The sequence below is a fragment of the Solanum tuberosum genome, unplaced genomic scaffold (assembly GCF_000226075.1).
Source record: "Solanum tuberosum cultivar DM 1-3 516 R44 unplaced genomic scaffold, SolTub_3.0 scf00014, whole genome shotgun sequence".
Classification (NCBI taxonomy): domain Eukaryota; kingdom Viridiplantae; phylum Streptophyta; class Magnoliopsida; order Solanales; family Solanaceae; genus Solanum; species Solanum tuberosum.
The window spans coordinates 2,934,621-2,948,458 of NW_006238939.1; the positions used below are offsets into that span (position 1 = coordinate 2,934,621).

Here is a 13,838-nt window from a genome sequence, read left to right on the forward strand (position 1 = left end):
GGGGAGCTGTAACTTCAATCGGTGAATGCACAAGTCTGCTATCAAATTTATAGGGGCTCGGGGAAGGGGAGTAATAGTTGGAACAATGTCCTTTCCACTCAAAGGATTGATGCGATGCAAAGGATTGATACGATGCACCCAAAATATAATTCTAATTTATATTGTATTCAACTCAAGTTTTGCACACTACATATGAAAAATTAATACTCCCTCTATCCCATTTTATGTGAGGTAGTTTGACTCGGCACGGAGATTAATAAAGAAAAGAAGACTTTTAAAACTTGTGGTCCGAAATTTGTGTGGCTGTAAATTATTTTATTAAGGGTAAAATAGATATTTTATAATTAAATTGTACTTAATGTAGAAATGTGTTATTTTTTTTGGGACTGACTAAAAAGGAAAGTAAGTCACATAAATTGCGCTAGAGGGGGCAACATCTAAACACCCTTCATTTGATGAATTTCTATTTCAAGGTAAGGGGTAGTTGAGTGTGTATATATATATATATATATATATCATCACTATTAATAAGTGTGCGTCCTCAAAACTACAAAACCAGTAAATAATCACCACGTAGATTAAGACTATTATTAATTTATAATACTAATGAGACTATATATTTGTACATGGAATTTTTCAATCACTTTGAAAATGATGAAGAAAATAAGGTCTTCTATGATGAGCTTGAACTTAAGCAAGGGAAGATGGAAGTGGTTGTTCAAGGTCTGTTTGGAGAGTTCTGCTACTACAAAAGTTAAGCTCACACATCTTGTGGAGTAACTACATGCTCTTTTATTATTTGCTCCAATATTTTTTGAATTTTGATTGAGATTGTTACAAAATTTGCTTTTGTATTAATGTTAGTTACTTGATAATGTATTAATTTTGGACTATGTAGCATAGAATAAATGATCAGTACTTAAAGAATAGTGACGAGTGTGCTTTACAAGTAGATTTTTTTAGTGCACTTTCAATATCTATGCAACAAAATATTTGATTGGAGTAACATGTAAGTGGAGGATACACAAGTTCACTTATAGTGTAATTTTTTTATTGAAAGGGTTTGGGTGAATATTCTTCTGCCTCAATGTACATATTTAATTGAATTGAGATGTGCATAAATTGATTCGAACATCAAGATAATTTGTCTTTAATATAACATTTGCATTATATAATAAAGTTTGCATATTACATTTTGTGCTTCATATGCAACGTAACAAAAACATTCTATTTTTTTATTACTACATCTAAATTTAATTATTATTGTATATAATCAACAATAACAGTAATATCACCAATTTTTCCTCCTTTATGTCGTCCCTCAGATGCTCTAGCATATGGTGCATCTGCAAATCTATCAAATGAATTATACAAAGCAATGTTCCCAATTTGACTAGCCAACTCCTCTGCTTCAACTTCTGGTCTATTGCTCTTTCAACAATTTCCTCTATCTCACTTTCAAATATATTATCAAGCATCCAATCCGTCCCGACCATCAAAATATCATCTTTCTCAACGTTTAATTCCATCTCCTGAGCAACACTAGGATTATCTGAATTGCAGTTTCCCAATTGATACGGACATCCAAATCCTCGTTGTTGTATTGGCGACTTGTATATAATTTTTCCTTTTCTGATTAATAAAAATCCACTATCACCAACATTAGCAGTAACTATAGTATTTTTCACCGAGTTATGAGTTATAATACAAGCAGTAGACGATCCTTTTGAATTTGTGTTTTTGTATGCTTCTTCAAGAACCCTTTTAGGGTTCACATGACCTTTCATTGCTTCATCATATGTAGCGATAAATGAGTTCTTCATAAGCTCTCTCGCGTATATTCCAGCGTCAATCCCTTGTAGTGCCCAGCCACCAACACCATCAGCAACACCAATAGTTTGGTATAGTTCATGCATGGAGTGTGCATCTTCACCTAAAGGCTTGTTTGGATTGTCTTTAGGTAAGTATAAAGATCCAACCACCATTTTTAGGCATGGTAACTTGTTACTACTAAATTCATCATCATGACTAAATTTGAGTTTCTTGTTACTATGATTTTCCGGATTATCATAATTAATTGCATGAGAAGAGAAGTCGAAATATCTCTTATAGCGTGACAAGTTGAAAAGTTTATCGAATTTTATTTTGGAAGAATATTGATCATGACCTAATGATGAAATACATGCAGCCATTGTTGTGTTGATTGAAAAACTTTGGGAAGTAAAAATTATGTAATGGAAGTAGGGTTATAACTAATATATATATATATACATACATTACGTTGCAATTCTATGTAGAATAGGTTATGGAAAAACAAATTTTGGTAACTTTTTAATATGGAAAATTTAGAAAATAACCTGTAGTAATTAATTTAATCCTACTTAGAAGTTAGAACAGGTTTGGGAAACAAAGTTATATTTTTGGAAATTATCTAAGTGAGATGTTATGGAAAAACAACTTTTGGTAACTTTTTAATATGGAATATTTAGAAAATAGCATATAGTAATTAAATCATACTTAGAATAGGTTTGGGGAACAAAGTTTTTGGAAATTGTCTAAACAACTAGAAGAAGGTAATCCTCCTGCGTAAGGGAGTGAAAAGAAAGTGAGATTTTATCTTAACATAAATTTGCAAATAAGAACATTGTTGTGCTCTCTAATTATCACTCCGTTTGTTATATTGCCATAAAAACTCTTAGTATCAATATATATAAATGGAAAAAAGGTCAAAATTGCCGCTAAACTATGCGAAATAGATCACTTATACCTTTGGTTATATTTTGGCATAAAAAATGCTCCCGCCGTTATCCTAATAGACTACAAATATCCTCAAGAGTTCACAACCCAAGCTGGAATAACTAGGATTCACATCGAAAAAATAGACCTTTAGCAGGAACAAAAGTCACCACAAAATCCCAGAATATCGTCACTAAAGATTTTCATTGATTTTTAACGTTAAATTATGATTTTGTGTTTTTTCTTCATTGTTTTTTAAAAAAATCACAAATGATATCGATCAAGGTGAAGTTTGAAGACACTATATATTTTATTTTTATGACATGTAAATGCATAAAATGTACAATAATGCATTATGTAGTGGGAGATTTGAGTCGGAAAGTAATTTTGATGATTTTCATAATAATATTGGATGTTTTTAATATTGATAGTATATGTTATTTATTTTAGAAAATTAGGTTGCAACCGAAAATTAATTATCATATTTTTTTGTTGAAAAAAAAAGATTTTACTAGCGAATGACTATTGCAGCTAGCCTTAGTCGCCACTAGAAATCACTTAGAACCTTTAATGGCTATAGTTTGATATTTTGTCGCCGCTAAAGGTCTAGTATATAATATAAATAAGGGCTCATCTTCTTCGCACTTCGCACACTGAAATCTAACTCAAAAACTTGTGTGAGCTTATTCATTTTTTCTTACAGTACACTTTCCTTTACAGTTGCTCTTTTATTAACATAATTATTATCCTCGAGAATTCTTTCAAATAAAACTAAACCATCAAGTTATTCTATTTGGTGATCGATGTTGATGACGATAAATGTTGATTTTCATTCGAATCTAGCTGTTTTTCTATACAAATTGCATTTGATGTAAACAGGCAACAACTTTTATTAAATTCGTTATCAACGTCAATGATATCCTCCTTGCTTATATGTTCTACAAATGTTATTAGATATTTTGTCCACCTTTAAAGGTATAGAAACATCTAGACAACTATGGTCTACTCACGTTCGTTTCTCTTCTGCATTTCTCTTGCCCGAGTAGTTCCTCCATGACAACGCTTCAGATTTAACTCAGTTACTCCCCATTTGCAAAAATAATCATAAGTCTCTTCTAAACTCCTTTTCTCTTATCAGTTAAGTTTCAATTGTTACCTAAAATTTAGATTTGAAGATACATTTGATCCACTGCTGATTGATATTTTTTCTTTCAGAATAATCACTACTGCTAGATAGAATAATGTCCAGCTATCAGTTACAGGTCTATATATTCAGGCGATGTTGGCAATTCTTTTGACATTTAGTTTTAGTTTTCTGCTTGTATAATTCTTTAAATGCAATCTGCTATTTCAGAGTACTTTTTCCCCATCTCCTCCTTCAAACTTTTCACAATCTCTACTCTGAGTTTTTTTCTTCTTCTCTTCTGTCTTCTTACAATTTCATGTATGATTCTCTCTCAAATATTGCTCGAATCTTTTTTCTTTTTTTTAATCTCGGTCTTCTTTTCTTTCGTATTTGCGTTCTTTTAACAATTTTCGATTTGATGACTGAATTCCTTGTTGTTATTGTTCTTGGTGATATTCTTATGCCTATAGAGGGAAGAAATTTGAAACTTTTTACTGAAAAAATAGCATTTGTTACTTTTATACGATTTTTTTTTTTGGCTATTTTCAGCATAATCTTTTAATGAAAGTTCTCTTCTAACCCTTTTGTTTCAGCCAAAAGATCTTACAAGTTTAAAATAGAGAAAAAAAATAGCAAAATGTAGTGAACTATAGTTTTCTTTCAACTTTCCTTTAACTTTTGGTTGCTATGTTTTTTTTTTAATTTTTCTTTGAAAGGTATGTTGTGTGTAAAATATCTATTAGGATCAGATAACAATGAGTATTGATTTCATGTGCATTAGACTTCTTTTTGATTTTTTTAAAAAAGTCCCTTTTTTTTTTTTTTTTAGTTTGCGAGCTATTGCATAGGAGCGGGGATTTTACCCTGTGCGCACCCAAAGGATAGCAGCTGCGGGTTTCCCTTGATGTTAACACCGAATCTAATAATTTTTATGGATGAATAAAATAAACTCTTTTTTCATCTCCTGTCAGTTTTTTTCATTCACTCTTCTTTGTTAATATATTTGAAAAAAACATCATAGCTATAGATTAATGATAATTTTATAGTTATAGATGATCATGTTTTTGAAATACTCTTCTCAAAGTTACCGCATTTGTTCTTTCTGAATGTAGAACAATTTGATTCGTGTTATCCATATTGTTTGACTTAATAGTAATCATCTTAGTAGAGAGACGGTTTGTTCACTGTTTTGATTCGATAAGAAAGAAATTTGAATTTACAATGCTTCGCCTTTACAAGATGAACCAACCCTAGTCTTTTTTTACTCCCAAGCACACAAAGTTGTTGATGGAGCTCTTCTTACTCTCAGCTGAGAACTTTAATTGTATGCATTCACAGAGTCAGTCGAGAACGAAGTATTTATAATTACATGTAAGTTTGATCTCTGAACAATTAATGTTTTCCTGAACAGAAATAAGTGAGGAGGTGTTCATTGAAAATTTTCATCATATTTTTGCATTAGTCTATTAGTTTGATTTTTCCCGCAAACCATATGAAAGCTGAATGAATAATGAATAACAGTTTCTTGGTTTCTGATCTCTTATGTTATGATAAATTGATATTATGAGTGACAATAGAATTGCACATATTTCAGGTAAAATCAATAAATCGAATAAAAAAATGTTATTGATTTCTCCATATTGTGTTTTTGATGTAATGGTTCAGAACGATTTAGCACTATTGGACTTTAGGATTATCAGTTTAGGACTCGAATTGTCCTATTTCCCCAAGGAGTTGTTTGGTGTGAGGTATAAGAAATTCTAGGGATAAAATCTTGCATTTGGTTAGAGGTATTAGGCAGTTTTGGAACTATTTATCCCACTCTTTATACCTTAGTGATGAGATAAGTTATTCCATATATATGGTGGAATAACTTATCCCAGGAAAACTCAGGATAATTAATTTTGAGATAACTTGTTTCCAACCAAATGACCCTTAGCGGTTCAACCTATAACCCGATAAACTTATTATAATAATAAAAAAACCCATGAAATTATAAGTTAATGCTTCCAAATAAGCTAATCAGACATAGCTTCCTAATGTTGCAAGACCTATAATTAACATCTACAATAAAGAGCTTCTTTTAATGATAAGTTAGTACATCTGACAACTTGATAATTTTGAAATCACTACTAAGTTAATGATAAGAAATTCTTACAAGTTATCTTTTGAGTGAGGTTCACATATATGTGAGTTGAAGAGTTAATACTTTTAAATGTGGTGTCATTAGTTAATACTTAATCAATAGACTCAAGATAAACTATATATATAAATGGTTGGTGTCCAAACTTGTCTAACAATTTGTGTAACTGCCACCTACTAATGCTTCATAAATTACTGTAAGTATATTTTTGATTTAATTGCTAACTGCTACTCCCTCCGTCCCTATTTAGTTGTCCATATTTCCTTTTTTAGTTGTCCCTATTTAGTTGTCCATTTTGACAAATCAAGAAAGGACAACAATTTTTTTCCTATTATACCCTTATTTACACTTCTTGAAAATTTCTAAAAGTGTATGTTGTTTCCCTCCAATTTATTTCACTTGAATTCAAAGAAGTGGTTGTAATTTTGAAGTGAAAATTGTCATAAGGGTAAAATTGTAACTTTACTGTGCTAATTATTGTTGCCTTAATCTGTGTGCCATTTCTAAAGTGGACAACTAAAAAGGGACGGAGGGAGTACTACATATATGGTGTATGACATAAGTTTCCTGGCATGTAATAACTTTCTGTTTCTTCACCACATTAAGATTTCAGTGTCTTTATATCTATCATTTTCTCTGACAAAGTGTGCTTAGTTTTCAACAAGAACTAATTATTAGACTTCATGTTCTTTTTTTGAGGTATCATTTTGTGGGTTGCAGCAAATATTACTATTTCCCGTTTCAAATTTTGGTGCCCTTTTTAAATGTGATCACATTATATATATCATTTCTGAGAACATAATTATTATGCTGATAATTTACAGGTTAGCTTTGTGAGTTTTGTTTCCATATAAAAAGCTTTCTTAAATTTAAATTATTTGCATAATGCTGAAATTCCTAATATTTATGTACTTGCACATTTCTTTTGAATTGATTTTATATATTTATTAGTTAATTTTTTATTGGTATCCTCTGTCAGTGCAGTAAGCTTAATTTTATGAGGGAGCTTTTAGAAGACTATTCTTTTCTTATTGATCTACTTATTAATCTGATTTGACTTTGTATGCTTTGGACTAAGTTATAATCTTTTGAGTAATAGATTTAATTCATGTTTCCATCTCTTCTTTAGTTGGAAAGTTTGAAGCTGAAGCATTGGATTAAATACATATTCTGTGATTTTGAGTGCAGAGCACATTTAGCTAGCTTTGTGGATCGCATTGACAACAAACAATCCTCTTCTTTATTATTACTATTTCTTAGTATTATATATACAGCGGAGGGAAAACTTTATTCGCAAAAAGGTAAACATCTGAATTTTTAGAATATTTTATTTATGTCTAATCTGTACTTCTTATCTATCTATCAAAATAAGAAGACAAAAAAAGGTAGCACTGATTCTCTATGAGGTAAGTTGTGTGATTCTAAGTTCATCGCCATTGTTGGTAAAGGAGTTAAAATATTACTCCATCCGTCCCATTTTATGTGGCACTTTTCAGATTTCAAGATTCAAACAATTCTATCTTTGACCGTAAATTTTTCATACATCTTTTAAATATTTTGAATTATCAATTATTGTGACTTATAATACTTTTTACGTAGTTTACAAATATATAAATTTCATTTCAAAAAATTGAAGATTTCATGCGTAAATTCCCGTTCAAACTTAAATTGTTTGACTCTCGAAAAATAAAAAATATCACATAAATTGGGACTGAGGAATTACTATATGTAAACCTCTTCCATGTTGGTCATGTCTTAAAGAGTGTAGGCAATGATTAATTTCCTCATCTCTTGGTGACACTATCACAGCCAAAATGTAGAGAGAATTCATTTGAAGAACAATCAAGCTTATTCAACTCTAATATGTCTTGTCAAAAATAAAGTTCTATAAAGGTGTTTATTTAAGGAAATTTTTTCCCTTCTTATAACCTAGGTTCAAAGTATGTCGATTGTTGGGCATGAAGACTGTTAAAGACAAATTAAGCAGATGGAGAAATATCCACTCTTCAGTCCAATGGAAAGTTCTTTCACATCGACATTAATATTTTTTAAAGGGAAAAAGGATGAATTTATCCCCGAACTTTGATAAATGGTACGTCTATGCCCTCCGTAATACTTTGGGTCCATCTCAGCCCCTGCCGTCCAATTATCGGTACACACATGCCCCTCTCACTAACGATCCCCTCATCCTGTACACGTGTTTTAATCCTAATCAACTATCCGTTTGACCATTATTTTTAACCCATAAACTAACAACCCGCCCCATAAACCCATACCCACCCGATTCCCTCTAAAAATATCCTAAAATCAATTAAAAGATCCAAATCTTCCAGGTCTCTCGTTCCTCTCACAATAGAGTTGAAAAATGAGAATTGAGTAGTACTTTTATAGTACTGGTGAGAGATCTCACGGCGGTGATGATGTTGATGCTAATGTTGTTGATGATGAGAAGTACTTTGATAGTACTGATGAGAATCCTTCTCAACCGGAGGAAGAAGCTGAAGCAGCGTCGTGGATCCTTCCGACGCTGAAAGAAGGGAATGATCAGATTTATTACTTGTTTAATGATATGGATTCGTATTTAGATATAGATCTAATGTCATGTGAGCAAAAATCGCATATTCTTCATCATCAACAACATCAACACGGCCATTGCAGCTTCGACGGAGTTGTGCCAGTGCAGAACAACAACGAAACAAGTACTCATTTACCAGGTCCAGTTGTTGATGGATTCCCTACCTACGAAATCGATTTCGCTGGATCTAAACCTTACATGTACAATTTCACCTCTCAATCCATTAGCCAAAGTGTATGCATTTGTATCTTCTCTCGTCTATTTCCTTCTTCCTACTTCCTTCACGTGAATCGATCTCATTTTGCTTTTGTTTAACTAACAGGTTTCATCATCATCTCTTGACGTCGGAGTTGTACCGGACCACAGTGCGATGACGGATGTATCAAACACTTTTGTGATGAACTCATCAGCCGGTGCTGGTGCCGGTGCCGACGCCGACGTTGTGCCGAATGCAGTTTCCGGTTTAGACAGAGAAGCAAGGGTAATGAGGTATAGAGAGAAGAGGAAGAATAGAAAGTTCGAGAAGACGATTCGATATTCTTCTAGAGAAGCTTATGCTGAGACTCGACACAGAATCAAAGGGAGATTTCGCTAAACGTACTGAAATTGAAATCGATTCACTCATCGCCGCCGATTGCATCATAGGGCATCGTTCCATCGTTTTAGTTTTTATATCTATTTATTATCCCTTAGTTTTAAAAAGAGATCGAAGAAAAAATCGAATTTTATTTTTCTTTTTTCTTCTTCATGTTGTTATTAGTGAGGAGGATCGTAACTATGTGTTTATATATCTAATTTTGTTTCCCATTTTGTGTAATTCAGTAGCTGTTTTTGTTGTAAGTTTAGCTCAAAACACTATTAAAAAAAATAGAAATTTGTAATGGATAAATTTTGTATTAAAATTGTATTTAATTTTGTTTAACAATGCATTATAGATAGGAACGAGAGACCTAGAAGATTTGGGTATTTTAATTAACTTAGGATATTTTAGAGGGAATCGGGTGGGTATGGGTTTATGGGGGGGGGGGTTGTTAGTTTATGGGTTAAAAACAATGGTCAAACGGGTAGTTGATTAGGATTAAGACACGTGTATAAGATGAGGGGACCGTTAGTGAGAGGGGCATGTGTGTACCGAAAATTGGACGGCAGGGGCTGAGATGGACCCAAAGTATAACGGAGGGCATAGACGTACCATTTATCAAAGTTCGGGGGTAAATTCGTCCTTTTCCCTTTTTTTTAATGATGTATTATTTAATTTATACTGCAAAATTATATCTGTAAATATTTAAAGTTATGTTATATTTTCAATCAATTATGTTAATTTTGAAGGTACTCTCCTTGATTGAGGGTTGATAACAATACATGATTGATATTTGATATTGACAATATCTGCACATTTATAAAGTAGACGTACCATTATGTTCTTCTACATATACTTTTTTTACTACTATAGCATTATGTTCTTCTGCATATACTTTTTTTACTATTATACCTTTCCAAATGACTTTACCGAGTACCCAACATGGAAAATGTAAAATGTTGGGCCCGTGTCTAGTTACTTTACTACTATATATAGAGGTTAGGGAAGCAGCTCTTCGTCGACATGGTTGCTTCCCTAGCCAAGGGTAATATGGATAATTTTTAATATTCTTTTAATGTTAATACTTAATTGATGTTGTATTTAGCTATTTTGTCATTGTACTTTTAAAATTTGGGACGTAAAAGTCCTTCTGCATTTTATTTTTCAGCCACAAAAATTTGCCCGTTTCCATGCATGTGGGCCATTCTTTTTCGCCATTTCCCCTCTATCTATTAATGCATATACATATAAATAAGGGAAAAATGTCTGATGTATATTTGAATTTTGACCGAAATTGTTTTAACAATACCAAACTTTGAAAATAACTTTTTACCCCCTACACTATTTAATAGTATATTTTAAAGGTATATATGTGTCCACGTGGATATCATAAATATTGCATCATTATAAATAATAACGTGTCCACATGAGCACATATACACCTTTAAAATACACTATTAAATAGTGCAGGGGTAAATTGAATTTTTTTTTATGGTGGTTGAGGGATAGTATGAGGTGGCATACAAAAGTTGTATGAGCCTCCTTTTATAATTTGACAAGTGGATTATTGGGTCTCATTTTTAAAAAAAAATGGACCAAAATTTTCTCTCTTTTACTTTTTAACTTTTTCCCATTACTTTTAACTTTTCAACTCCTTTTTTTTAAACCATTATTTCTAATTTTGCTATTTTTCTTATCTTTAAATAATTTTAAAAGTATAAAATTTAGTTTAATTCATCATACTCCTAACATTTGGTATTATTTTTCTATCCTATATTAATTAACTAAACTACTAAAAATAATTAATTATTTATCTATTAAGAAAATTAAACTATCATTTTTTTATTTTTTTTTCATTACCCTAGCCATTATTCTTTTTGAAATTATAAACAAAATTTGTAAAATTGTAAAAAATATATCTTAAAGAGTAAAGGGATAAGGGTTTGAAAAATACCCAACTTTGGTCAGATTTGTTGTTGCGTACTAAACTTTCATGATGACCTATTACCTCCCTAAACTATTTAATACCGTATTTTAAACATATATATTTGCCCACGTGGACATAAAAAATAATGCAAAATTATAAATAGTAATGTGTCCACGTGGGCACATATATACCTTTAAAATACACTATTAAATAGTCCAGGGGGTAAAAAATACGCTATTAAATAGTCTAAGGAGGTAATAGGTCTTTATGAAAGTTTAGTATCGCAACAGCAAATCCGACCAAAGTTGGGATATTTTTCAGACCCTTATCCCAAGAGTAAATTAGTAAATTATCATTTTTATTAATAATTTCTTAAAGAACGTATAAAAAAGTAAATAACTAATACGGAAAATGAAAGGAGTATAAAATCAATTTTTTTTCTCTTCTCAATAATTTCATAATTTTCTAATTTCGTAAACACTTAAATGTATCCATTATTATCCAACAAGAAAATATAACAGAAAAACCATCCGTAATCTTGACAAATAATTACATAAGTTTTATTTTTATTTTCGTGTAATTCAAAATCGAAAATCATCCATAAACTCCTACATACATACACTTTCTCAATTTATATGATATATTTTTATTCTTGAAATTCAAGCTATGCGAAATTTAATTAATATTTAACATGATAAGAATTGCAACTTATAGTGTTTGTTCAAAAATATAACCTTCTCACTAAGTTGCAATTCAACATAAAATATTATTAGTTGCAATTCTTATTATGTTTATATAATAAAAAATATTTTATAGCTTGAATTTCAAGAACAAAAAATAATAAATTAATAGAGAAAGTAAAATAAAAAATAAAAAAATTATATTTTAATATTTTTGATTTACAAGTAATTTTAAATAACTATTTATTTTTGTCTTAAAAATAATACAATTGATTTTGTATGGGGTTAAGAGCACAAATCTTAATTTAACTTCTTTTTAAATACGTAATTATTTGACTTATAATCTAAATTAATATTAATATATTTATCTCTATTTGATTTTTAACAAATGAACATTATGAATTATCAAAACAAGAAAGAAAATAAATTACTAATTTTTGGACATTACTATTTTTCTATTGAAGAATTGGAGAAATAATGCGCAAAAAGATAATAAATTACTTACTAATTTTAGGATGTTATTATTTTTATTGTGTAATAAAATATATTTAAAATTTTACAAAGTACTCTACATAGATGGGGGTTAAATAAAAGGTGGGGTGGAGGAGTGAGAAGAGAAATGAAAAAGTTATAAAGATATGGATCCACAAAATAAATTTTTATCTATTAAAATAATCCGTCATACAACTATGACATGGTGTGCCTCAACCATCATAAAATCTTTCGGTAAAAGGTCCTCCATAAAATTTGATATCGTAACAACAATTTCGGCCAAAGTTAAAATATTTTTTAGACATTTTTCCCTATAAATAACTTATAGGCATATAAATAACATATAGGTCCCACTTTTTATTTTTGAATACCAACTTCATTTCCTTCCCTTTATTTCTACTTCATAACTTCTTTCATTTTGTTTTTTTATGGCAAAATCATTTTTTACAATGATAATTACTTTAATTTTTTTAAATCAAATATTGAAATATTATGTCTTTTTTTAAGTTTGTTATATATCTGAAAATGTATAAATAACTATAAATCACAATGATTAACAACTTAAATATTAAAAGTTATACAAAAAAAACTTAATTGACTTTCGAAATTCTATTGGTATCAATTTATAAATCACAATAATTAACAATTTTAAAAAAATAATACATATAAAAAATTACTTGACTGTAAAAAAATATATCAATGCTACATAAATTGGGATACGAGAAATAACATATATGATATGAAAATTACATTAAAAAGATATTATAAATTATAATATATAATAATTTAATATATATAAAAGACATATAAAAATGGTTAATTTTTGAAATTATATATATGCCACGTAAATTGAAATAAAGAGAGTAATATGTATTATTTTTAAAATTATATAAGAAAATACTAATAACTTAAAATCTTTTTAAAATCATATAAAAAATTGTCTAACTTTTCAAGTTCCATGATACTCCCTTCGTCCCAAATTAATTGACTATTATTCTAAAAATAGTTGTCTCATATTAGTTTCACCTTACTAAATCAACAAAATATTATTTAAAATTTTCCTATATTACCCTTGCCATTAGTTCCTTTTGAAAGTGTCACATTTGTTTGTAAAATTCTTACAAAGTTTTTTAAGAGTTGAATTAGTAAAGTTATTTTCTTATCGAAAAAGGGTCAAAATTGCCTCTGAACTATGCGAAATAGACCACTTATACCTCAGTTACATTTTAGGATCAAAGATGCCCCTGCCGTTATCCTAAGAGACCACAATTACCCTTAAGACTTAACAGAAGTGATTTGGCAAGCCACATGGCACTAATTCTGCCACGTAGTCTTGCCAATTAGGATACCCACTAAAAATTTTAATCCAATTAATAATTGGGAAAATTGTACATAATGGCAAATTATTAATTCAAATTAAATGGTATAATCACACTTTGATTTAATTGTGTCTTGTAGCAAACTATTTGCCAGCGCCTCTCAACCTCAAACTCTCGCTCGCCACTCTCCTCTCTCGCTCACTCCCTCTCTGCTCGCCTCTCTCGCTTTATACAACAGAATTGTATAAATTGCGTTTCTG

General features: G+C 30.1%; 1 long non-coding RNA gene and 2 pseudogenes across 1 annotated transcript; 2 read left to right on the forward strand and 1 right to left on the reverse strand.

Moving 5' to 3' along the window:
* Positions 1-1,260: 1,260 nt before the first annotated feature.
* LOC102587002 (probable protein phosphatase 2C 55) lies at positions 1,261-2,192 on the reverse strand (annotated as a pseudogene).
* Positions 2,193-6,549: 4,357 nt separating this feature from the next.
* LOC107062865 (uncharacterized) lies at positions 6,550-8,294 on the forward strand. Its single transcript, XR_001474908.1, has 3 exons — positions 6,550-6,704; positions 7,194-7,306; positions 7,939-8,294. It is a non-coding gene; the product is annotated as an uncharacterized lncRNA (long non-coding RNA).
* Positions 8,295-8,394: 100 nt separating this feature from the next.
* LOC102587333 (zinc finger protein CONSTANS-LIKE 4-like) lies at positions 8,395-9,246 on the forward strand (annotated as a pseudogene).
* The last annotated feature ends 4,592 nt before the right edge of the window (positions 9,247-13,838 follow it).